The following is a 26,263-nucleotide window of genomic DNA, read 5'->3' on the forward strand; positions in this document are numbered from 1 at the left end:
GAAGGGAAACAAATAAACACGCTCGCGTTTGTTTCCAAATAGTCATCTACTCTGTTTTCTGACACACACTTGGTCAAGCGAGATAGTACCAGAGATTGGACTGCATTTTGTTGCTGCTTTTCCGAGCGGTAGGTCTCCTGTCATTGTTTGCGAACATAAACTGAAGTACTCATTCCCGGTTACGCTTAATTTAGATTGTTGTCGCATTCTTTTTCCATAAGGTTCGTTACAGTAAGTAGACACAAAGCATAATATAACACATTGTCCCTGGTGTCAACCTGGCAGTAAGAAAGCTAGCGCTTAACCCATTTTCATGGAATAAGATAGTCTTAATCTAATTAGTGGCAGCCTAGAGCGCCTATTATTCGTTAATTAAATACAAACGCAACCTTAGATAGGTGCGCGTTCGCAAAATTACACCTCCGCTTTCGCGCTTACTTACTTCCGTCCACGTGATAAAAGAAAAAAAGAAAGGAGAACGAGCGTTTTTACAGCGCGCGCACACTCGTCCTAAGGCATAAAGAATGGTTAAAGACGGGGCTTAAAGCTCGGCGGGAACCTACGGGGTACACGGATGTTTAGTTTTTCCCCGCGGCCCGTACAGGATGCACGTTGGACGTCGTTTGCAGATTTCGGCATGCATAGTTCATGAATGGACGACATCTCTCGGGGGTCGTACGAACTGCACTACGTCGCCAGGAGGGACTCCTGCCGGCTCGTCTGGCCGAAGGGCCATAACGTCTGCTTAAGGGCCGCCGGGCCATATACGCCGCCGCCGCCGTCCTACGCGTCGCTATTTCAAAGCTCCTAGGGCCATTTTTTGAAATATAAACAGTTATTTTCATGCTTTTTTTCCCTCTTTCCCGGAATGCGTGCCGCCAGAGCGTGGTTTCATTCGCGCCCTGCCCCTCGTTCCTCGCATATAATCCTGAGCGGTGCGTATGCGGCGCCAGCCGATGGAGGAGAATGACCTTCTATTATGCCATTAAACGCATTGCACGCACACAATGAGCGTATTGTGCATTTGCTTACAGCTACCCTGAACTTGTATACGCGAACTCCTCGCGCCTGCGGGTTGTTTAGTATTGCGGGGTACACTAACCTCCGCGGCTTAAGCTGACCCCGTCGCTCCCATGTTGCATACATTCGCCCAGCAACGCATTCATCAATGTTTTAGCCCAATGTCCATGACAGTTGATGAACGTTGTGTAAGCTCGCACTGCGAAGCTCTGTTTTGCAGTGCTTTCGCTCAAGTAGCAATATGTTACCAGTAAGTTCTGGCTTTCACTGTAATCCGAACGTTGCCACTCATTCACCATCTCAGTGTTCCAGCTTGTCGATTGGCCTGCCGGATTTTTAGGGCAATGTGGAGTAGTCGTCGGTTGCCGTTATGCAGAATTATCAAAACCACAAGCATGAACCTGTACTGGAGGCTTCTAGTATGGCACATGGAAAGCAGTGTTCCAACTACATTAGTCTGCATGACTGTCACGTCAGCTGTAGGTATAATTCTTTCTACATTGCGCGGAAACAAAAGAGCAATTTCGCGTCAGATTTTCCCGTTTTCTTTTTCTTGCGAATGGCGACAGTCCACAAGGATAGAAAGAGAATATCTGGCTGAAATGCTTCAGGAGAACCTTATCAAAATCGGGTTCAGCTTTCTGTCTAAAGCGTTCCTTATTTGCTTCCCTTAAAATGAGAAATCAGTTCTACGAAAGGCCGCAACGTGTCGGAAGCTTCATGAAAAAGAAAATCGTCACCCACTCATCTGTACCAAGAAGTTACATAGGAAACCCATATGGATTTCTCAGAATGCCTCGCAGTTGAAGAAAAATTCGTCCTGGTCTCGGCGATCAAGCCCAGGACCAACACCTTAGCGGGGTGGCCACTATTTAGCAAAGGTCATTGTGGATTCAACAAGAATCAATAAGAATCCGCACAAACAGGTTACTGTTTGTGCGGATTCTGCACAGCAATGAGAAATCGCTCGCCAAGCAGTGAGAAACGGCTCGCCATGCAGGGAGTCTGCTCGCTGGGCGTGGATATTGAATACACCAGTCAATGGTCAGGAGTATAGCAGGGCCGGACGCACAAGTCACAGAGATCATGAGATGTGTATTTCGATGTGTACATTGTTTCAGATGCGGAGCATGCTCAAGGCATCCCCCCCCTGCTTCCACCCCCTCACCCTAGAGTTGTTTCCTTAGGGGACATAATTGGAAGGTTAGAAAATATTGTTACGTGGAAGCACGAAGGGAAACTATTTACAGGGTGTATTTACAAGCGTAGTATAGCACTCTCCAGTATGGAAGCCAGGCAACATCAAGCAAGGCACGTCGTCGTCATCAGATCAGGCAATGGCCGCTTATGGGTACGTCCCACGAAATCGAGAGATCGACATCATCATCTTCGAATAGCACGTACCACGATCCCCGGTAGCAAAAGTGCCTGACCGGCGCCACTGATGACCTGCAGCAGAGGAAGTGCGGTAATTCTTCAGTCTCGAAACGTGGATGACGTCGCTAGACAATGGAACAGAAAATATAATGGTACAGGCAGACACAATCTCGTACGTGATGTCAGCTCACTTGTCGAAGGACGCTGTATGGGCCCACGTAACGAGGCAGGAGCTTTTCACAAAGCCGCACACGTCAAGAGGGGGACCAAAGTAGCACGAGGGCACCCGAAGCAAAACGTTTGTCGTGGTGTCGCTGCTCGTAAAAGCGCTTCTGATTGTCTTGGAAAGCAACACGTCTGCTACGGGCTATCTGCCGCGCGTAATCAGCCCAGGCAATGGCGTTGCGCGCATATTCCCTAGTCGAAGTTGCAGGGGAAGGAAGAAATGTGTACAGCCGTAAAGTTGGTTTACGTGCGAATGAAATGTAAAAGCGAGAGCATACAACAGCATCGTGGCGGGAGGAATTATATGCGAATGTCACGTATGCCAGTGCAAGGTCCCAATCGCAGTGGTCAGCCGACACGTACTTTGACAGCCTGTCCGTTAAGGCCCGATTCAAGCGCTCGGTGAGGCCGTTGGTCTGGGGATGGTATTGCGTGATGATCTTGTGCTGCGTGGAGGAGCAATGCAGGATATCGTCGATGACTTAAGAAAGGAAGGTACGGCCTTGGTCGGTCAGCAATTGACGTGCTAAGTGTGCTAAAATTACGTCACGGAAGAGAAAGTTCGCCATGTTTGTAGTACAGCTTGGTGCCAGCGCCCGTGTCATTGCGTAGCGCGTCGCGTAATGAGTATAGCGATGGGCTACCCACTTGATTCAGAGGTGTGAAAGGGTCCGAGGAGGTCCAAGCCGTCATGGAAGGGCTCAGGTGGGACGTGGATGGGCTGAAGGTACCGAGCAGGAAACGTAGATGGTTTCTTTTGGCGTTGACGAGGCTCGAATGCGCTGACGTAACGCTGCACTGAGCGGGCTAGGCCAGGACAATAGATGCGATGGCGCACGCGGTCATGTGTATGAGTAACACCAATGTGGCCAGTGGTTGGGGCGTCGCGAAGCTCACGAAGAACTGAGGAGCGCAGGTGGGATGATTTAACTAGAAGTTCAGGAACGTCAGGGGGCACGTTACGACAATATAAGGTGTCATCCTTCAGGTTGAACATTCACACAGAATTATCGCTGGGAGAGGATTCCAGGCACTCGATTATTTCTCTCATGTAGGCATTCCGACATTGTTCGTTGGCGATCTTAAGCAACTGTCTCGTATAAAAGACGCAATCGAGAGATTCAATGTGCAAGTAGTCACAGTTGCCAGTGGGGTAGCGGTGCAAACAGTCCGCATATTTGTTCACGTTCTCTACTTTTTAAAAGAATGGGTAGGTGTACTCTTGCAGCCGCAGTGCCTATCGAGTGCCCATCCTGCCGGTGGGATCTTTCAAAGAGGCGAGCCCACAAAGGGCATGGTGGTCAGAAACTACAGTGAACGGTCGGCCGAATAAATAAGCGCTAAATTTTGCAATTGCTTCTACAAGAGCGACGCACACACGTTATGTAATTGAACAATTTCGTTCCGATGCGGGTAGCAGCCTGTTAGCATAAGCGATGACGCAGTTCGCTACACGATGTCTTTGGGCCAAGGCAGCGCCTATTCCGTAACCGCTCGCGTCTGTGCGGACTTCGGTGTGGGCTGATGGGTCGAATTGGTACAAAATGGGAGCCGTTGTGAGGAGTGTGGTTTACACGGAGAAAGCCGCGGCTTGTGCGCAGGATCCCAGGTAAAAGGGGCGTCTTGCTTAACAACACCTGTGAACGGTCTCGCAATCACTCCAAAATTATTTACAAACCGGAGAAAATAGAAGCAGAGCCCCACAAAGCTGCTAACATATTTGGTATACTTGGGCACAGGGAAGTTTTTCAGGGTTCGATTTTTGTCTTGGTTAGGTTTTACGCCTGCAGCGTCCACAATAGGGCCAAGGATCGCAATGCAGTGACGCCAAAACGGCACTTTGATTAATTCACCTGAAGTCCGGCATGGCGGAACACGTCAAGCCTAGCTGAGAGGCGTTGGGGGTGTGTATAAAACGTAGGAAAAAACCCAATTACGTCGTCTAAGTAACACAAGCATGTATAGAACTCAAGCCTATAAAGCAGAGAGCCCATCATTCGTTTGAAGGTGGCTGAGGCATTAGATAGAAAGGCCGAAAGGCCCGACCTTGAATTGGTAAAGCCCGTCAGGAGTCACAAAGCTGTTTTCTCTCTGTCCATGGGGTCCACAGCAGTCTGCCAATATTGAGATCGAAGGTAGAGAGAAGATAAGTAAGCGGCCCCATACGGACAACCAAGGGCACTATCAATTCTCGGTAATGGGTAGAAGTAGTAGCAGTAGTAAACGACTTTACTGGGGTCCTGAGGAGCTAGGCAGGGTGCCTGCTAGGTAGGTCCCTACCCAGCCGTTGGTTAGTTCCATGTCGGAACAGAGAAGCCATGCCTCTCCGCTCATTCACGGGCCCTCTGGACAACAAGGAGCTGGACGTCTTGTTTCCGGTCTGTGATGGCCTTCGTCCAGTCTTCTTCTCGGTTAAAATCCTGTAACACAGGGCACTGCCAGAGCATGTGACTTAATGAGCGAAATTCTGCGCCACAATCTGGGCAGTGTGGATCAATATCTGGGTGGAGCATGTTGGGTAACATCTTTTTTCGTAATGTTGTTTAGGTGGCTATAGTCCACAAAAAAAAAACACGCCACGATTCATCCCAAGGTCGAAGATCCAGCCACAGGGACTGGAAGATGGCTCGATAATGTTCTTCGCAAGCATCTTGTTGACTTCCTGCTGGATGACGCTTCGTTCAGACGCAGACACTGGATAAGGGCGTCGGTGCACCGGTGAACATAGCCTGTGCGGATGCGATACGCGGTAACAGACATCTGGCCCAAAGGCTGATTACCGAAGTCGAAATTGTCTCGATACAACTCCAGAATACGTTTAAAAGCTTCAGCGTGCTCATGCGGATGGTCATTGACGATCATGCTGCGAATTTTGCAGCTGCCACAAGTTGTCGGCATCGGATGCCCTTCTGAGGACATGTAGCATTTAGTGCAAAAGCTTTCAGGTGAAAGACTGGCAGGGGGTAAAGGTGGGCCATGGAAAGCTCCAGTGGAAGTACTGACTTGATGAAGCCAAAACCCACAAGTGGAAGGTAGATCCTGTTAGCCGTAATGCTTAGAACCGCGTAGAGTGCAGCGGCACAATGCGGCAGCAGGGCGTCAGTACGAGGCGTCACGTAGTAGTCGCCACCTGGAACAGCTGGCGAACATGACAATTCGACATACATCATACTTTTAGATGGTATGCGAACAATGTATCTACAATGACAGTGAGGAGGAGGTTGGTCGCTGGGCTCCCTAAAGCGGGAGACACATGGTGCGATTTTGGGTGCGATCGGTCGTACGACCATTCGCATCGGCAACCGCACTCAACAGGTTCTCAACCAAATCCGCCGCACTCGGCGCTGAATCGCGCGCCGCGCGTGCTACCAACTTGCTGAATATTGTCGTGCGACTGCCGCATCGGTCGGGCGACCGCAGCCAATGACAGTGCCGGTAGCGCGAACGTCACGGCCACGTCGTAGACCCGACGGGGCGGAGCCGGCGAGCGAGCGCCTCGCCGCTCCGATCATGTCTGTTTTTTTTTCTCCCTGGTCGAAACGAAGGCCTCTTTCGCCGCTGACGGCGGCACATCAATAAGCTGCAATTTGTTTCTGACACGAAATAACTTATAGAATAAAGTGGCCTCGAAAAAGTGCATGTTATAAAACGTTGTGCGATATAGTAAATCGTTGGCGTGATTTCTAATCGGACGCGGTCAGCGCAGACGCGCCAGCAATCGTCTATACGAAGCGGCTCGCCTGACTGGCGTTTACTCATCGCTACTAACGGCACCGAGAAAACTAACCGTATTCTCACTTAAGAGAAACATAAATTTTTAGGCATTGATTGTGCTGATGAATTTAGGCGCTTTATTACGAGCAGCGGACGCATCGGCATGGGCCCTCGACCTCGGATAGACGGCCGGCGAGCTAGGCCTACACAGTCTCCCAGCGATCGCAAGCTCGCCTGGCATGCTCGTTCGATCCGTCGGCGCCAATGAAATCAAATGTGCTGCAATTTAAGCGCGAGATAACTGTGTACAAATTGTACCGACTAACATAGGCGCTTCGTTATACGAGCTGCAAGCGATCGTGTCACAAGCGCAACCGGTGTCGGATGCGATGGCCCAGCGAGCTATGCCTGCCGGCTCCCATAGACATCAGCAGCTGTCAAAGGAGCCGTTACTGCTAATGCGGCCTTGCAGAAACACGTCTATAGTGCTTCAATAGGCGTGTTTATATTGTCATCGTTTGTTTCAAACAAGAGAGCTGTGCAAATACGTTTGCTTTCACTTTCTGTTCGAAGTTATGCAGCATTCCGAACTTCCACGCAGGGGCGCCGGTTCTGGGCGGAGCTACCCGCCACTCGGTCATTCGTACCATGTGTCCCGAATCGCCGCATGCGGCAAGTCGCACACGACGCGCCGTACGACCGATCGCACGGAAAATCGCACCATGTGTCTCCCGCTTAAGGCGAGGCAATTCTCGGCGGAGTACACCGGTGGAGCAATAGATCAGAATGGAACCAGGAAAAAGAAAATCAAGCTCAAATACGAGGTCGTGAGTACACTGCGCAAGAACCAGAAAAATGACCAGCTGGTGATCAGCAACACTAACACGAGTTGTGCACATCCCAACAACAGCGACCGTCGCGCCGTAAGCGACACGTATGACTCGGGTTGTGGGAGGCGTGATCTTCTTCATGCGACGACGGAAATTGACACTCATGACAGAGACGTGCGCCTAAGTATCATCCAAACTCTGACAGGGACACAGTCCACGTGGACTTCAAGAGTGCTTACGTGGGCACGTAAAGGCAACAGAAGGTTTTGTGTGAAGGTCGACAGTGCAACTTCGCTTCGAGGAGCTCCGCAGTCTAGTTTTCCGGCGAGAAGCGACGGCTAAAGGACGGCGAAGGAGAGCGGCAGCGAGTCGGTGAACAAGATGGACGGGGATGCGGTGGAGGTGACTGGGCGTGTCGGATACCTTCATGAGGGACCATAGATGCAGAGGATCCGGTGTGGTGCTGAAAGCGGCTTGCAGAACGGAAGGGACCGGAGTATAAGGTGAAAATGGGCTAAGGTACTCGTCTGCCAATAACGAGCAACGTGTCCAGTTGGGCTGCAGCAGAAACAGATAGGTTTATCATCGGCGGTTCTCCATTTCGATGAAGGGAGTAGGTCGACGAGGAGGCCTGTCCGCGGAGAGTAGGGCGACGTCGGAAGTGTTCATGGCGCAGACAGCAGAGAAGAGGCTAACTTTCACAAATTCCTGGTAAACAATAGCCTCACTCAATGAAACAGCCTGCGTCGAGGTGTCGTATACCGTGGGTATTTAAGAAGCCGGGGATGTGGCCACGAGTTCTCGGCGGACGATGCGCGTCACGTCTACTGATATGGTTGGTTCAATCGCAGGACGATGTTGCATCGATGTTCTTAAGACGCTTGAATTAAGGCGAGATTCGCCGGCATTTCGCTTGCTCTAGACGACGGCACTCTTTGGTCTCACTGTCAACATGGTCACATTGGCCAAGACGAACAGATTGAAAGCGTCGTCCGCGATGCCCTTCAAAATGTGGGAGATCTTGTCGACCTCTGACATCTTCTGGTCAGCTTGTAGACACAAGGCCAACACGTCCTGCATGTAAGAAAAGTAAGGCTCAGTTGACGTCTGGGTGCGTACCACCAGTTATTTCTTGGCGGCAAGCTGTCGCCCGAACGGGTTGCCGAGAAGGTCGCGGAGCTGCTGCTTGAACATGCCCCAGCTGGTGAGATCTTGTTCGTGAGTACGAATCGAGACGCGAGGGGTTCTGCCGAGGTATGACGTTTGCCAGCATTATAGTTTTGAATACCAGCCATTCCGTTTGCTGACACGCATGTTGAGTCACTCATCCAGGTCAACGCTGTTTGCCCCAAAAAAGATGCCGGAATCGCGGGTCTGTGCGAGCGTGATAAACCGGGTGGTGGTCGCAGGCGTAGCTGGTGGCGATGCGTCATCACCAGGCGGCATGGCGGTAAACTCGAGGTTGCGTCCTCTGCGAAGCTCCGTCGTCAGAAGTATCCAGCACCTCCACCACATAAATGTTACGTGGAAGCACACTATGGAAACTGTTCACAGGATGTATTCCCAAAGGTGTATGCCCTATTGCATAAACCAGCGTCTTCCAGTGCCTTACAGTGCGAAACCAGCGCATTACTTAGTAAGCACTTCCGAATATTATGGTGACCTCAAAATCTGTTTGGCACATATTCACTTTCGGGGATTCACCAAGAGTCGGGCAGATTTTGCATATCTACTAAGCGTATAAATTTAGGAATCCATAATTTTGATGGATAAATTAAAGCGACCTGATTTCCAAGACGATTCACTAAACAATCATTCTGGTACACTATGAAACAAGGAAAAAAATTCGCATATATATTTATAACTGAGGCAATCAGGGAACAATGAAATGATTAACATGATAAACAATGAAATCGGTTACGTCGTCCAAGATGTAAACCAACCAAAATCAAGCAAAGGCACATGGTCGTCATCAGGTCAGGCAGTGGCCGCTTATGGGAACGTCGCACTAAACCGACGAGTTGACATCATCTTCTTCGAGTAACACGTAGAAATATTTTAAACGCGCACAAATGGGTTCCTATTGGCAAATGGCGTGGCAGTTCACAGCAGGAGAGACGGAGTAGTGACCAGGGTGAGAAACAGGAAAATACGAAAACAATGCGAAGTGTTGCAGGGCGCGCCATGGAAAAAAGAAGCGCCGCCTCGTTGCTGCTACGAGGAAACAGGCACGCGAAGAAGGAGTCCGAGGAAACAAAGGCGAGAAGTTGGGAACGTGATCGACTGCCGCACGCTGTGCTCTCGCGAAAACAGGAGGTGGCTCTTCTGGGGCACCGCAGCGTGAATTGAATGCTATCCCTACGAACACTAGAGACCGTGCGCAAGCGGCAAAACGAGAAATCTCCATGGTGACCAAGAGTGTCAAGCGCCCTGGCAGCCATGGAAGACGTAGAACGAAAGCGTATGTGGTGAAGGAAATAATGGCACGTAAATACGAGGGTGACATGATCGTGTTAGATTGCGAGAAATATGGATGGAAGGCGGACATTCAGGCTGGCATATTTCCAAATTGCGCCCGTTTCCATACCCAGAATAGCGAGAAATTTTTTGTACACAAGCTTGGACGTGTTGTTGTAGACCCATTCTGCATTTAGTACTACTCCGCGTCCGTGAAGCCCCGCTCACTATGTTTAAATTCATTAACTGCAGACTGCCTATGATGAGCTTGACTTGGGCACTATCGGTCAAAACAACGAAACGAAGTATGGCAACGTTCACCGCATTCCTTTCTAGCAACGGTCTTTCTAAAATATCTACACCACGCAAAATAAAAAAAGCTTTTGTTTTGTTCATTTTCAACACCATCCGATTGACTGAGACGTGCTCCGGCAAATCCTTTCTGCGAAATCCTGCGAATATGTCCTTCCTTGCCGTATCTTCACAAGGATCTCCGTCCCCTTCGAGTCGTATACTGCAACGCAAACAGTGGGTGGTTGAAAGCAAATACTTGGCGGAGAATTCTCGAGCGCCCGGCCTTGCTGTCCAAACTAGCTTCGCATTCTTCTTGTGAATTGTCTAAGAAGCAAAATACCACGTCTCTATGTATGCGAAGCCACGGTTTAGACCCTGAAACATAATTCTGGTGTGGACGGCCCCGGCAATGTCCCGCGCGCGTCACGTGTAAAATGCTCCGAGAATAAATCTTACTGCGGCGCACATGCCGGGTTAGAGGCGCTTTTGCAAAAAAATATCCATTTCATTCGTTCAGTGCGTGAGAACCTCGGTGAAAACGCAGTGTTCACAACCAGAACAACGCATCCGTTTCCTCATAGTGTCACCCAAGTGATAGCTGTTCAACAACAGGCAGCGGAGTCATATGTAGAAGTGGTAGAAATGCACCATAAGCCATCGTTAAACCTCCAAAGTATTGATTATTCCTGGTCATATCTTCGATGCATAGGTTAAAACAATATGCATTTTAATGCTTAGTACTCAGTTTGAGCATGCGATAGGTGTTTATCGATTGAACATAACAATACCTCGAGAGATAAAGATTCAACTGAGGAGCTAGATATGTTTGCCTTGCATGCTATTCCAGGTGCTGCAGGATAATTGTGGTATACAGAATGATCACGTCTACACAAGGACAGTACATACGCTTACAGACACAGACATACATAATGCAGCTAATCGCAAAGTTTAGTTAAGGCCTGTAGATGTTAAAAATCAGCAGCTATTTCTTAGCGCGCAACGCGCGGGCGATGCTTCCTCATTTACCAGGATTTTTCAGTAGCGCGAACACTTCAGTGCAGCCTTGAGAGGCTGTCTCTCTAACAAGTAATGGCAGTACGCAGTTTCACAAAGTTGTGACGTGTATACACGAAAGCATGACGAACTTTCATCTGAACGGCTCTGAGGGCATAAGTAAAACGAGAACAAGGTGAAAGCCGGAGCACTGGCTCTGGCTTTCACCTTGTTCTCGTCTTGTTTTGTCTTGCCTTCCCCGTGTTTTCTCTAAGGGAATCATTAAAACATACAGCCCATCTACAGAGTGTGCTGACTGGATATTACTCTGGCCATCAAACCTTACCCTACCATAAGCTTCCAAGAGGCGTGTGAGGCCGACTTGGAGAACCAGTGACGATCAATAGGAATTCTGGCACAAATATGAATCAGGTTTGCCTAACCAACAGGACTCGGTGGCCTATGGTTAGAGAAAAGCCTGTTTTCGAAATAACTACGCTCGTACTTGCACAATCACGTATAATGTCCCTCGTTAACTTGGCCGGGTGGATGTGGCGGAGACTCCTCAGCTATGACTCGGTACCAGAACGCGGCCCCTTACCGAGAATATTGCGCGTCGTAAAACTAAACGCACCTAGTTTCATGGAACAACATAAAAAGATTGTGCTAGTCCACTTTTCTTGAAACCCAAACTTTCGCACTTTTACGCGTCCTAAAGCGACCCCTCGTTTCCCGAAAGCGTCTCGCACTATATTTTGGACGAGTTGCGTAACACGTCCACGTAGCATGCAACCCGCGTTGGTCTGTTTTCACTCAAGTACAACGAAAACAGCAGAATGTGACTGTCCGGTTCCAAACAACTCCATGCCTTGCCGGAAGTCAGTGTGATCGCGATGACAGAAACCATTCCCGCAGCATGATTACGAAGTTAAAAAGTCAATCCCAGTCGTATTCCTTCTCGCTCGTAAATTTTAGTCGCCAGTTCTAGTACTCGTTCGGCGTGCCATGGCAGGCCCTTCTTATATAGAAGCGTAATGTCCGAATGCCGAGGAATTTAGAACGTCGAAAACATTCTCAGCACGCTTGCAGGCAATGTGACTGAATAGTGAACGAGCTGAGGACAATGAACGACAGATTATGGACAATACGTTCTATAAGCCACTGTTGTAGTATCTCTAAGAAACAGACCTGCATGCTTATATTTAGTTTTATATTGATGTTATGCCGCGTGGCAACGCAAGCGGGAAAAAAATGCAGCTGATCATTTCAAGTATGCCGTAGCGATTACGAAAGCCACATCATTTTGTGTGTGGAGCGCGTAGGACAGAGTAGTTCGGCGTTAGAATAAATTCCGAACGCGTGTCCACACACACACACAAGGACCCTTAAGACTAGAAAGATGATCCACGGGCAGTGAAAAGTATCGTGAGTCGACGGATGAAAACAGAAAAATAAAACTGCGATTGATTGATTGATTGATTGATTGATTGATTGATTGATTGATTGATTGATTGATTGATTGATTGATTGATTGATTGATTGATTGATTGAATTTCAACGCCCAGAAGTGAAAAACTGGCTTCAAGAGACGCCGCATTGATAAACTAAAGATTATACTTGAAGTCCTGAGGTTTCTTAATGTTCACCAAAGCACGGTACACAAGCTTTTTTGAGTTCCGCCACCAACCATTTTCGCCGCTGGCCTTCGAACTCGCGACGTCGCGCTGAACAGCAATACGACGTGGCCACTAAGTCATCGCGGCGTAAAATAGACCGCGTGAATTCTTACCAGGGCGAAAAATTGGCATGCAGTTAAGAAACAACGCTTGCAAAAAATCCTTCACTCTGTGTTAGGGCTGTCACTATGTCAAGAAAGAGAAAGAGAGAAAGAAGAAAGGCGAGGCAGTTAACCGCAATGCACATTCCTCTTTTCACAAGGAAAACCTAACCGTACAGCGCTTCTGCGTCAAGGAAGACGCGTTTATAGTATATAGAATTATTGGATAGTTCAGCTCACGCTCACGAATAGTTTTTGCTTACCATATCTTGTGACATTTACCTTCTTCTCCTTCTTCTTCAGTTCTGCCTGCGTTGGAATATTTTTTTTATCGTCTCTGCCAGATTTGTCTAGCAACTGTTCCAGGAAAACAAGCTTCGTTTACACTTAGCCGCAAGCCCAGAGGCGTATCTAAAAAGAATCGAAGATGTTTTTCTTCCTTGCAAAAAAAAAAAATAATAATAATGGACAAAACAAACATCTTAGGCGTGGTTCTACGAGCCCTACAGGCCTAGTGCGGCAGCAGTCGAATAGCGGTGAAAAACGCCCCGGCGAAGGTTACATACAGCGTCAAATCGAAAGAACGAGACGCGAAGGAAAAGTTGATCTCGGAACGCGAGCGCTGAAGCCGGCGGAAGTCCTCGTTTGTGACGTTGCCGTAACAATGTCCCCGGTTGTCAACAGTCTCGACAAGCAGTGGCGCCCGACTTCTTCACGCTTTTCACCCGGGAAAATGAGATCTGTCTCCGGTGTAGCCCGACGCACGCCTCGGATCCCACCGCCGCGAGATCCCATTATAAAGGCATGCACAGCCGACCACTGCGTTGAGGTTTGCGGCAAGCGTCCGGTCTTCGCTTACTCTCTGAGCTTTCTATAGTTCCTCGCGAAAGGGGGAGGGCGGAAGCGCAGATCCGCTTGACGTTGCCATTCTTGAAGAGACAGCAGGAAATAAGGATGAAAACGTCACGATCCTGAAGCCTCCCAGAGCAACAACCTTTATTTACTCATTTTATTTCTTAATTTATTTTTTTCCTTTTCGTCCGAGAGGTACGCGAAGCCGAAAAAAAATTTCCCTCGAAGGGCAACGGATTCTTCGCTGAAGTCAGGCTGTTCAGAAATTGAGAGCGGAAATACAAAGCGAAATAAAATTGACCCGAATGGAAGGCGAAGCGGAATTGAGTCCTCGTTCCTAAAGGGAAGGTGGTCGGCGAGACGGAAGCGAATTGGGAGAGCAGGCAGTGAAGAGAAGAGAAGAAAAACAAAATAAAGAAAAAAAGGAAAGCGACATGACGGACCTGGGGACATGAACGAGAAATAAACGGCGGTTTCTTTAAGCAGCTCTTGAGTACGGTTGCCGGCACGTACCGTGTGTGTGCGTTATGCGCCATGCGCTTGTTCATTTTAAGCGTGTGTTATCAAAATAGCACGTAGTGGCACGGTCTAAGCTATGGTGGCAACAGAGGCGCACATTACGCGTCCCTGTGTTCTACTGCGCATCAACTCAACTGCGTCTCTAGCAAATTTTGTCCTCCCAGATTTCGAACACATACATTTAAGATGAAGCTGCTTGTTTCTCGAAAAAAAATAACAAAATAATACTACTACAGTGAAGCTGTATATGGCTAGCCGATTCGTCTGTCCAATCCGTCTCTCACCTGAACTCCTGCGGCGCAACCCCACGTGCGTGCGCGGGAAGAAAAACTAGAGAAAGAGAAGCGCGCGATTGGCTGCGCCAGTAGTGACGTCATTGCTCTCCATCAAAGCCGAGCGCGCCTGCAGCAGTCTCTCCGGGTCCGAAATGGGTAGGCCACGCGTCATACGTACTCCTGAGAAACAGGCAGCTTTCTATCAGCAACTCCGCGAGCAGAACCGGGAACGAGCTGGTCTACGCCGTGCCCATGCTGCAGCGCGGGCACAAGAAGAGGCTAGTGCAGCCGAGCGCAAGCAACAACTGCGTACCAAAGATCCGGCAGCCTACCAAGCCGTCTTTTAATGAACCGTCGGGATTAACCCGGTGATAAACACCGGTTCTGCACGTTTCAACTTCGCTGGTTAACCATCTGTACGGAGTGCTTGGGCGGTGATTTTTTTTTTACTTTTGCTTGGATGAAATTGTAAATGTTAGCGAGAATTTACTGCCGGCTCATCGAATATTTTTTATATATTTCCAGTTCTTTTTAAGCGAATAAATTTGTTTTGCTCTCCTCTCCCGTTGATGTGGTCAGAGGTCTTCCTGCGCTTAGCCTGTGCTCTCGCACAACAGAGTCGTGCGTGGCGTTCGTCTCCGAACGCCAACTAGCTCTCTGAAACTCACGTGCACTCGCGCGAGAGCGGTTGGTGTTAGCGGGTAGGTGGTGGTGTTCATAGAGTTTCATACAATAATTATTGTAAGAAATTCTATGGTGGTGGCGCTGTGACGTGTTTCTTTGCACTGAAATAAAAGCATGAACGAGATTGATACGACCGGATCTGTTACGGGCATAGGTAGCGGGACAAAGTGGATAAAAAAGTTTTGAGGAAGATAAGAAAAGATCATGGAGACGTATACAAAATTGGTAGAATGAAAAGCATGTATAGTAAACCTGATTAACTCAAGCAATCTAGGTGACCATTTGTCGCCGCCCCGGTTATTAGGGGATTCCAATAAATCATCATCATCATCGTCGTCGTCGTCGTCGCAGGCTGGGCTGACGGTTGCGGGTCGCATTGGTCGCCGACGCCCGTTTCGCGTTTCTCGCCTTTGTGGGCCCGTTTCGTCTTGCCTGCTAAACACTGCTTCACTTAGACCAGCCCCTACAGCGCGTGAGATCTGAATGATATTAGAGCGAATGGTTGGAGGAATACATGGCTTCCATGGGATAAACTAACAGAGAATAAAACGCGGGTGTGCAGCCGTTCTCATGCCATCGTCATCGCGCTGTCGTGATTTCGTTGTCATCATGTCACCATTGTCGTGTCGTCGTGTCGTCGTCACGCGGTCGTGATTTCCTTGTTGTCATGCCATCTTGGTCATGCTGCCGTCGTCGACGCGCCGTGATTATCTCTATCGTTTTCATTCCATTGTTTAAATTCCATTGTTGTAATTCCATTGTTTTCATTTCATCGTCGTCACACCGTAGTAATCACGTTGTCTGCCGAAACAGGTCTACGATAACTTGTGCTGGCGTCATCAAATACCGTTATTGACGTCAGCACATTTACTTTGAAAGTATTATTAGTCTATTCACCTGAATTTCGCTCATCAAAAGGCTATTAGCTTACTTCGGCAACCATCTTCGATGGTTTCTGCAATATTTTTTTTTGTTATTTTTCAACGCCGAGGGTCTATTTACAGGTTTCCAAGTTGAATGAGCTATAGATTGGACCGACTCAAATGTCAGAGGACTATCCACACTCTACCTCGATGCCTCGGCCAAGGCCAGAACTCAGCAAGCTTGGAAAACCCATATGAACTCACAGCTGCTGCGTCTACTACTTCTTTCGAAACACCAATCCTGAAATGACGTCGATCCACGCATCCGTACAATTACGATGTCGAACAAGGAGTGGAATGCGGTGAATATTATGAACGTTATGGTGTCAAAAAATGAATATAAAATAAGCAATCTTCTCCTCATACAAAGCAGAAGGCACTTATTGGTTAAACTGCATGTATAATCAGACATTAACGCCTAGAAAGGGTGACCGAAGCCGTCGAAAGCATCAAGCTATTGTCAAGCTTACATAAGCTTCAAAATGTTTCGGAGTTCGCTAGACAAGAGAGAATTGGAAACTTTACCGGAAAAAGCCGGCTAGGGATACAAAGCCTTTTTTTGTGTGTGTGTGCGACGTAGGAAAGCATTGCTTACAAAGAAAATCGGCATTTATGTGACTGCAATGCATGGGAGTGCACCGTTTGAGGAGCCTTCACACAGGAGGCTTAATTCCAGCCGTTCTCGGGCTTTCAGCTGTTCTTACGCACAAGAACGAAAGGCAAGGTGGTACAAGGCAGCTTTTCTTTATAGAAGAGGCATCGCGAGAAGCCCCGCTATGCAGATAGAAGCTTATAATTAGTTCGGCCAATTTCCTGTGGCCTCGCGAAGCGCCCGCGCGGGGCGCGCGTTGACGTTCCTTTCGAGTACATCCAACGCGGGGCGCCGTTCGTGGCATATAGCTGGGAGACCGCTCGTCTTTTCAATTCGATGTCGCTGTTTTTTTTTCTTTGTAAAGACAACTCGGCAGAAGAACCGCGACCGCGCAAAAGTAAGTTCCACGCCTGAAAGCCGTATGCGAGTGTCTTGAGACAGCGTAAGTTTGTCTCCGAGAGACCCATACAGAGGATAAAAAAGAAGGAGCGGGAGCATATATAGCCAGGGCTGAGCCCGCGAGACCTTTTGACCAGGGTCTCTTGCGTTTGCCGCGGAAATACACCAGCCGGCGGCTAGGCGGATAAAGACGGCAAGTGAAGAGACTTAACTAAAAAGAACATAAAAAAAGTGAAAAAAAAAACTCCCTGCTGAAAATGCAGGCACTGTTTGCGTGTTCCGGGAAGCGGCTAAATTAAAGCCCTCGGCTCTTCCCTTCGAAAGGGCGCATTGGTAATTTTTAATGAGTTTCCTTAATAACCTTGGTTTTGTTCGCATCCTATATCTGTTTTCTTTCCTTCTAGTTCGCTGAACTCGCTTGTAATAAGTTTATTTGTTTCCGGGTTTATCCGCGCTTTCTTTGTGTCCCCTTAATAAACTGCTGATCGGCTCAACAGCGAAAGCAAAGGGTGGTGAGAACAACGCAACACCCTTAACACGGACCTCAATGGTGAGATTCGACCGTGCGGGGTTGCTTAATCGCTTCGACACTGGCGCTTGTAAGAATGCTTAAGTGCGGGCTTTTATACTTCCTTGTAGTGATTCGGAATGCTGCTCTCTTGTAACATATAAATTTGCTTGCTCGGACGTGATTGTGTGATAAAGTGGCGCCTTCTATGCGGAGTCCCCCGTAATGACACGATTTCACTCAAATTCGTGAGCTTCTTGGGAGTAAGAATTAATTATCCGCCATGGGGCAAGCACAGCGCATCATGTGTTTATTTACATACATTATAGCCCCGACGGTGTATCGTTACATAAGAATTTTTTTAACAGAGAAAAAGTGTGCAGTTCAGTTTTCTGAAGCTGTAGTTCTTCATAAAACTAACAAACGCCATTTCGTTTAGGGCTAGCAGTGATTTGTAAAGCGAAATAAAACGGAATACTGACAGTGCTTTAGAGCCAGATCCCTTCACTTCGGATTTCTTTTTCTTTTACGTTCATCTAGCGTTGACAGCAGTGGAAAACAATTAATTAGGTTGTAAGCCGACACATTTAGAGGGAGTGCTCGGGATTTAACTAGAGCCTGCAGCTGAAATGACCACTGATTAATAACAATCCAACTTCATTTCTTGCTTTCAAATCACGACGTCCATTGTTGAGCTCCGGTCTGGATGTGCGCAACAGAAAGCGTTACATACAGCGCAGCAAGCTGAAGTTGTTCCGAACAAGCTTCGCTGCGCGCCTCATTCAAAAGCGTTCTCGCACATGCATGTAACCCGACTTCACTTCATGAAATGACACTAAGCAGTCAGGAGCCTAATGAGTCGCTTCAATGAGACAACAGAGAAGCAACAACCCACCGCTCTCTAAGCACGTGCCGCTGCACTCGAACAAGATAAACTAGAAGCGTACAGACTAACAGGCAGCTTATAGACACGCGCCCAAGAAGAATCTCGGTGTGCCTCGTAAATCCGCGCTCATCACTCCGAACACAGCGTGGCAAGCGAGAGCAAGACGCAGAAATAAAAGCCAGGAACCAAAACAAAAGCGCCCCTACAGTGCGCACACGGAACTAAAGGAAGATTCAGCAAATTGAGGGGAAGAAAACGCGACAGTGCTACATTTGATTGTGAGAACGTTCCCTCTTTGGGGGGGGGGGGGGGAGGGGAGGCGTGCCTTGCGCGCACTGCACGGGCCGCAGCGGGCTGCCAATATTTGCCGTTTCCGCCGCTGCTCCGCTGTCGGATCCGCAGCTTAGCTTTTCGGCGTCAGCCACGGAAACAACGCAAGATTTCGCAGGACCCCCCCCCCCTACCCCGCCCAGCTTGTAGCACACACGCACACACACGCAAGCACGTACGCACGCATACACAAACGCACGCACACCGTACCACGTGCGAGCGCGACGTCGCGCTCCGCTGCTCGCGAGTGCTCTTCATCCTCGGCGTTCTCGGCATCGCGTTGCTCTTGCCGGCTCCCACGACTTCTTGTAGCGCACGCGCACGCGGCTTACTCGACAATAAACAGGGGGGGTTTCGAGAGTGCGGCCAATTAGCGGAACAACAAGTGCAAGAGCTTGCGCGGCTAATTAGCACGCCGCGTCGCCGTCGACGACATCGTCACCGACGCCGTCGCTGTGCCGGCGTGCGATGCGCGTACCTAGATGAGCTTTCATTTAGCTCACGGGCCGGGCGCTCCCGGCGCGATGCGTTACTAATTGCGTTTTCCTAATGCGCCTCATTCAGCGCCGGCGCTCGAGTGCAGAGCCGTCCCTCGGCAACGCACTGCAGCCGCTCGTTGCTCATCTTCCTCCCTCGCCTCCTCCTCCTCCTTGCGCTTATGCGTCTTGTCTTTTGAATGAGGTAAATTTTTTATTTCCCTTTTTTTGCTTTATGCATGAATCCCTGCAGTCGTTATAGCCAGAATTAGCAACGTCGTGAGCGAGGAATCTGATAGATGGGCTGCCGCTGGCTGTCATCTGCCTTGCGCCAGTTTGTTAGCTTCCCTGCTAAGCTTCTTGTTTGCGCCGTTAGCATACTAGTCACGATGAGCGCTCCGGCTCGGAGTTTCTTTTCTGGGGCACGTTCTGACTTCCAGTGATGACCTCCTCTTTCCAGATCTCTTTCTTTCCTTCTTATACATACTTTTAAATATTGTCACGTGGTGGCGACGTTCAAGAACGCAGTAGCAATACTGTGAAAACCAAACTAGCTTTTATTAGGCGAACCTGTGCCCACAAAAACAGGCTGCACTTATAGCACAACGATAGCGGCGAACACGGTTGGCGCTCGTCGAAAATCTGATCAGTGGGTCAAGCGCGTCCGCTTTTATACAGCAGTCGTCGAATGTTCCAGACTAATCGTTCAGTCCCGCGTGCCTTCCACAAAGTTCTACACCATTCGCGTCACGCGATGAAAACAGATAACACAAGGTTCGGCGACAACAGACAGCCGGGTAGAAGCATCGATAACTTTCCAGAAACTTCGGATACATGCAGGCGCGTCCCGCGCTGTGCGATCACATTTATTAGGCGGCGAAACGTGGTCGCCCGATAAAGATAAGTACACGTGTCAATACCCCCCTCTTAAAAAGCATCGACCCGATGCTGCATACAAACGAAAGTAATAAAGAAAAACACCCGTAACAATAAAATAAGGAAGTTCGTCAGCGTCCGTAAAAGGGTTTCAGACGCACCACCTGGACCACTTCAGATCGTGCGCGGCGCCGCTGTGAATACGAAATTCCGTCTGGCACGACCTCATAGTCCAGTGCGCCAATACGTCGAATGACTTTGTAGGGTCCGAAATAGCGGCGCAATAGTTTCTGACTTAGTCTTCGTCGGCGTATCGGTGTCCAAACCCAAACACGGTCGCCGGGCTGGTATTCGACGAAGCGTCGTCGGAGGTTGTAGTGTCGGCTGTCGGTCATCTGTTGGTTCTTGATCCGTAGGCGGGCGAGCTGTCGGGCTTCTTCGGCGTGCTGGAGATAGCTAGCGACGTCAACATTCTCTTCGTCAGTGACGTGGGGCAGCATGGCGTCGAGCGTCGTCGTCGGGTTCTTGCCGTAAACCAGCTTAAACGGCGTGATCTGTGTCCACATAAGGCAGGACCGCATCCCACGTCTTGCGCTCGACATCGACGTACATTGCTGGCATGTCGGCGAGGGTCTTGTTCAGGCGCTCCGTGAGACCATTCGTCTGCGGATGGTAGGCAGTTGTCCTCCTGTGGCTTGTCTGGCTGTACTGCAGAATGGCTTGGGTGAGCTCTGCTGTAAAAGCCGTTCCTCTGGCGGTGATGAGGACTCCTGGGCCACCATGTCGCAGCAGGGTGTTCTCGACGAAAAATTTCGCCACTTCGGCTGCGCTGCCTTTTGGTAGAGCTTCAGTTTCACCAAAGCGGGTGAGATAGTCCGTCGCCACGACGATCCACTTATTCCCGGATGTTGACATCGGAAACGGCCCCAACAAATCCATCCCAATCTGCTGGAATGGTCGGCGAGGAGGTTCGATCGGCTGTAGTAATCCTGCTGGCCTTGTCGGTGGTGTCTTGCGTCGTTGACAATCTCGGCATGTCTTGACGTAACGGGCGATGTCGGCGGGCAGACGCGGCCAGTAATACCATTCCTGTATTCTCCACAGCGTCCGGGAGAATCCGAGGTGCCCAGCGGTTGGATCGTCGTGTAGGGCGTGCAGTATTTCTGGACGCAGCGCTGACGGCACAACAAGAAGGTTGCTGGCGCGGACTGGTGAGAAGTTCTTCCCGAGCAGGTTGTTTTGTAGCCTGAACGAAGACAACCCGCGCTTAAATGCCCGAGGGAAAACGTCGGTGTTCCCTTACAAATACTCGACGAGGCCTTTTAGCTCCGGGTCTGCTCGTTGCTGTTTAGTGAAATCTTCCGCGCTTATTATCCTAAGGAAGGCGTCGTCGTCCTCATCGCCTTGCGGCGGGGTATCGATGGGGGCGCGTGATAAGCAGTCGGCGTCGGAGTGTTTTCTTCCGGACTTGTATATTACCGTGACGTTATATTCTTGCAGTCTGAGGCTCCACCGTGCCAGCCGTCCTGAAGGGTCCTTTAAGTTAGCTAGCCAACACAACGCGTGATGGTCGCTGACGACTTTGCATGGCCTGCCATAGAGGTAAGGGCGGAATTTAGCTGTAGCCCAAATGATGGCGAGGCATTCATTTTCAGTCGTAGAATAATTGCTTTCCGCTTTTGACAGCGACCGGCTAGCATACGATAGCACCCGTCCAAATCCTTCTTTCCTCTGGACTAGGACGGCACCGAGGCCTAGTCTACTGGCGTCAGTGTGGATTTCGGTATCGGCGTCCTCGTCGAAGTGTGCAAGTACCGGCGGCGACTGCATGCGTCGTTTGAGTTTTTGAAATGCCTTGACCTGCGGCGTTTCACAATTGAACTCGACATCACATTTGGTTAGATGTGTTATCGGCTCCGTGATGCGTGACAAGTCCTTGACAAAGCGCCTATAGTAGGCACACATGCCAAGGAATCTGCGCACTGCCTTCTTGTCGGTTGGCTGCGGGAACTTTGCGATGGCAGCTGTCTTCTGTGGGTCGGGGCGTACTCCTGATTTGTTGATGATATGGCGTAGGAAAAAAAGCTCATCGTAAGCGAAGCGGCCCTGTTCCGGCTTCAGAGTGAGCCCTGATGACTTGATGGCCTCTAATACAGTCGCAAGCCGCCTAATATGATCGTCGAAATTTCCGGCGAAGACAAAAGACAACGACGTCATCCAAATAAACAAGACACGTCTGCTACTTCAATCCTGCTAACGCCGCGTCCACGACGCGCTTAAACGTTGCAGGCGCCGAGCACAGTCCGAATGGCATGACCTTGAACTCGTAGAGGCCGTCTGGCGTAATGAAGGCGGTCTTTTCACGATCTCTCTCGTCGACTTTTATTTGCCAGTAGCCAGACTCGAGGTCCATCGACGAGAAGTATCTAGCGTTGCAGAGCCGATGCAATGCGTCCTCTATCCGTGGAAGGGGGTACACATCCTTTTTCGTGATCTTGTTCAGTCGACGATAATCGACGCAGAAGCGTAGGGTTCCGTCCTTTTTCTTCACCTACAGGAGGACCTTTTTCTTCACCTACAGGACAGGCCCACGGGCTTCTTCTACAGGAGAGGCCCACGGGCTTTTCGACGGCTGGATGATGTCGTCGCGCAGCATTTCGTCGACTGGTTGCCTAATAGCTTCACGTTCTCGCGTCGAAACTCGGTAAGGGCTCTGGCGTAGTGGTCGAGCGCACTCTTCGGTTATTATGCTATGCTTTGCAACTGGTGTTTGTCGAATCCTCGATGACATCGAAAAGCAGTCTTTGTATCGTCGGTGAAGACTTCTGATCTGTTGCTGCTTACTCATAGGAAGAGTTGGATTCACGTCGAAGTCTGGTTCCGGGACTATGCTCATCGGGGTAGATGCGGCTGAATCCGAGAGGACAAAGGCATTGCTGGTTTCCACAATTTCCTCGATGTATGCGATTGTCGTGCCCTTGTTGATGTGCTTGAACTCTTGGCTGAAGTTGGTTAGCATAATTTCCACTTGCCCTCCGTGGAGTCGAGCGATCCCTCTTGCGATGCAAATTTCACGGTCGAGCAGTAGATGTTGGTCGCCCTCGATGACGCCTTCTACGTCAGCGGGTGTTTCGGTGCCGACCGAAATAACAATGCTGGAGCGAGGCGGGATGCTCACTTGATCTTCGAGCACACTCAAGGCGTGGTGACTACGACAGCTCTCCGGCGGTATCGCTTGATCTTGCGACAGCGTTATCGATTTCGACTTCAGGTCAATGACTGCGCCATGTTGATTCAGGAAGTCCATGCCGAGAATGACGTCTCGTGAACACTGTTGGAGGATAACGAAGGTGGCAGGGTAAGTCCCATGAACGGTAATTCTTGCCGTGCAGATCCCAGTCGGCGTAATCAGGTGTCCTCCAGCGGTCCGAATTTGAGGGCCTTCCCATGCAGTCTTAACTTTCCTCAACAGGGCGGCGATGGGTCCACTCATGACGGAGTAATCGGCTCCTGTGTCTACTAAGGCGGTGACTGCATGGCCGTCGAGAAGCACGTCGAGGTCGGTGGTTCTCTGTCTTGCGTTACAGTTAGGTCTAGGCGTCGGATCACGGCTGCGTCGTGTTGAACTGAAGTTGGAACGTCGCGTCGTCGAGTCGTCTTTCGTCGGTGTAGTCCTGGCTTCCTGATTTCGTCGGGACGGTGGCGTGTCGTTATTATGTCGTCTAGATGGTCTCTTCGTCGTCTTTGTAGGCAGCAGAGGATCTTCGTCAGTTTGACGAACAGCAACCGCACCTCCATCGGTTGCTGCTTTTAGTTTTCCGGATATGGGCTGACGGACAGGCCCCGGGCTGGGCCAGTGTATGGTCGGCGCTATGGCGACAGGTAGCGGCCTGGTGACGGCGAACGGGAAGGTCGTCGAGGGCTCCACTGAGTGGCGACGAGGTAGTCGGCGATATCGCGAGGTCGTTGGCCAATCTGTGGCCGCGGCGCGTTAACGGCGAAACCTCGCAGTCCCATCTCCAGGTATGGGCATCGGCGGTACACATGGCTGGCTTCTCCGCAGTGGTAGCAGAGCGGGCTGTGGTCGGGGGCGCGCCAAACGTCAGTCTTCCTTGGAATGCCGCGTGGGTTGACGGGTTGGCGTGCTGGCGGCGGGGGTAGTGGCGGACGACGGAACTGTGTCGTCACTGGGCCCGGCCGTGGACGCGGAGGGGGAACGTGACGGCGGGCTACAGCGGCGTGTGTCATCGCTTGCGGCTGAGGCTGCGGCGATTCAGGGGCTACTCCGAGTTGTTGTTGGAGCTCCACACGCACGGCGTCGGCAATCGAAGTCACTTGAGGCTGCGATGACGGGAACAGCTTGTGTAGCTCCTCCCGCACGACCGCTCGGATAGTCTCGCGCAGGTCGTCGGTTGCCAGTGGCTAAACTCCCGCGTAGCTTGTCGAGTTCGGGCGGCGGTCGAATTGCCGGTTTCGCATCTCGAGTGTCTTCTCGATGCTGATGGCCTCGCGAAGAAACTCGTCGACAGTCTTTGGTGGGCTTCGTACCATTCCGGCAAAAAGTTCCTCCTTCCCACCACGCATGAGTATTCGGAGTTCCTTCTCCTCGGGCATTTCATGGTCGGCGTGGCGAAATAGACGGCTCATTTCTTCCGTAAAGATGGCAACATTCTCGTTTGGTAGCTGCACTCGGGCGTCCAGCATAGCTACGGCCCTCTCCTTGCGCACGACGCATGTAAAGGTGCGCAGGAAGCTGCTACGGAACAGGTCCCACGTTGTCAAGGTCGACTCCCTGTTCTCAAACCACGTTCTGGCGGCGTCTTCTAAGGCGAAGTAGACATGCCGCAGCTTGTCGTCGGCGTCCAAGTTGTTGAATGTCGCAATTCGTTCGTAGGTCTCCAGCCATGATTCCGGGTCTTCAGTCGCTGCTCCATGGAAGGTCGGTGGGTCCCGAGGTTGTTGTAGGATAACGAGGGACGCTGGGGAAGCCATTGGGGTTGTCTTGACCACGATCTTCTTTGTCGTCTCAGGTAGAAGTCCGTGCTCTGGGGCAGTCCTTGCAGTCTGCGGTTAGCACGCTGGTCTTGGGCGATGTTGATTTTGTCCTCGGGCTTCGGGCTTGGATCGCGGCTTTGCGGGGGCGTTCGGTACATGAACGCACAAGCACCTCCACCAGATGTCACGTGGTGGTGACGTTCAAGAATAATAATAATAATAATAATATATGGGGTTTTACGTGCCAAAACCACTTTCTGATTATGAGGCACGCCGTAGTGGGGGACTCCGGAAATTTTGACCACCTGGGGTTCTTTAACGTGCACCTAAATCTAAGTACACGGGTGTTTTCGCATTTCGCCCCCATCGAAATGCGGCCGCCGTGGCCGGGATTCGATCCCGCGACCTCGTGCTCAGCAGCCTAACACCATAGCCACTCAGCAACCACGGCGGGTGACGTTCAAGAACGCAGTAGCAATACTGTGAAAGAAAAAAACTAACTTTTATTGGGCGAACTGTGCCCACAAAAGCAGGCCACACTTATAGCACAACGATAGCGGCGAACACGGTCGGCGATCGTCGAAAATCTGATCAGCGGGTCAAGCGCGTCCGCTTTTATACAGCAGTCGTCGAATGTTCCAGACTTATCGTTCGGTCCCGCGTGCCTTTCACAAAGTTCTACACCATTCGCGTCACGCGATGAAATCAGATAACACAAGGTTCGGCGACAACAGACAGCCGGGTAGAAGCATCGATAACTTTCCAGAAACTTTGGATACATGCAGGCGCGTCCCGCGCTGTGCGATTACATTTGTTAGGCTGCGAAACGTGGTCGCCCGATAAAGATAAGTACACGTGTCAATATCAGTGTTTTCTACGCCTATGCAGTCCAATCAGCATTGTATCTCTTCCTCGTCGTATCTTCGTATTGCGGCAACTTCGCCAACTTTTATCCGGGTAAGAACACAGCGGTTGCAAGGTAAATATACCTGGTAGCGAAGCTTCCATAGGAGCCCATACGTTGAAAACATGGCGGTCCATCGGCGCTTCATGGGGCTTAGCGCCATCTGTACGTGGTGGGGACACTTCCGGCGGAAGAAAAAATAATGTGACGCCGTGTCCGTTAAAAGCAGAAGTAACGTCATTTTGTTTTCGAAGGCGCGAAATTTGTTTTGTTGTCCTGCCTTTGGAGCTATATATTCAAATGCCCCGCCATTCGACTTGATGGGTGTTTCGAGCTTTCAGCGTGGAAAGCGATGCA

At 50.2% G+C, this 26,263-nt stretch overlaps 1 protein-coding gene across 1 annotated transcript in view; it reads left to right on the top strand.

The window, feature by feature from the left end:
• The window catches only part of LOC142571699 (uncharacterized), a 214,396-nt gene that overhangs the window by 73,292 nt on the left and 114,841 nt on the right, over positions 1-26,263 (top strand). The gene's annotated exons all lie outside the window — the stretch shown is intronic.

This window comes from Dermacentor variabilis, chromosome 2, assembly GCF_050947875.1.
Source record: "Dermacentor variabilis isolate Ectoservices chromosome 2, ASM5094787v1, whole genome shotgun sequence".
NCBI lineage: Eukaryota > Metazoa > Arthropoda > Arachnida > Ixodida > Ixodidae > Dermacentor > Dermacentor variabilis.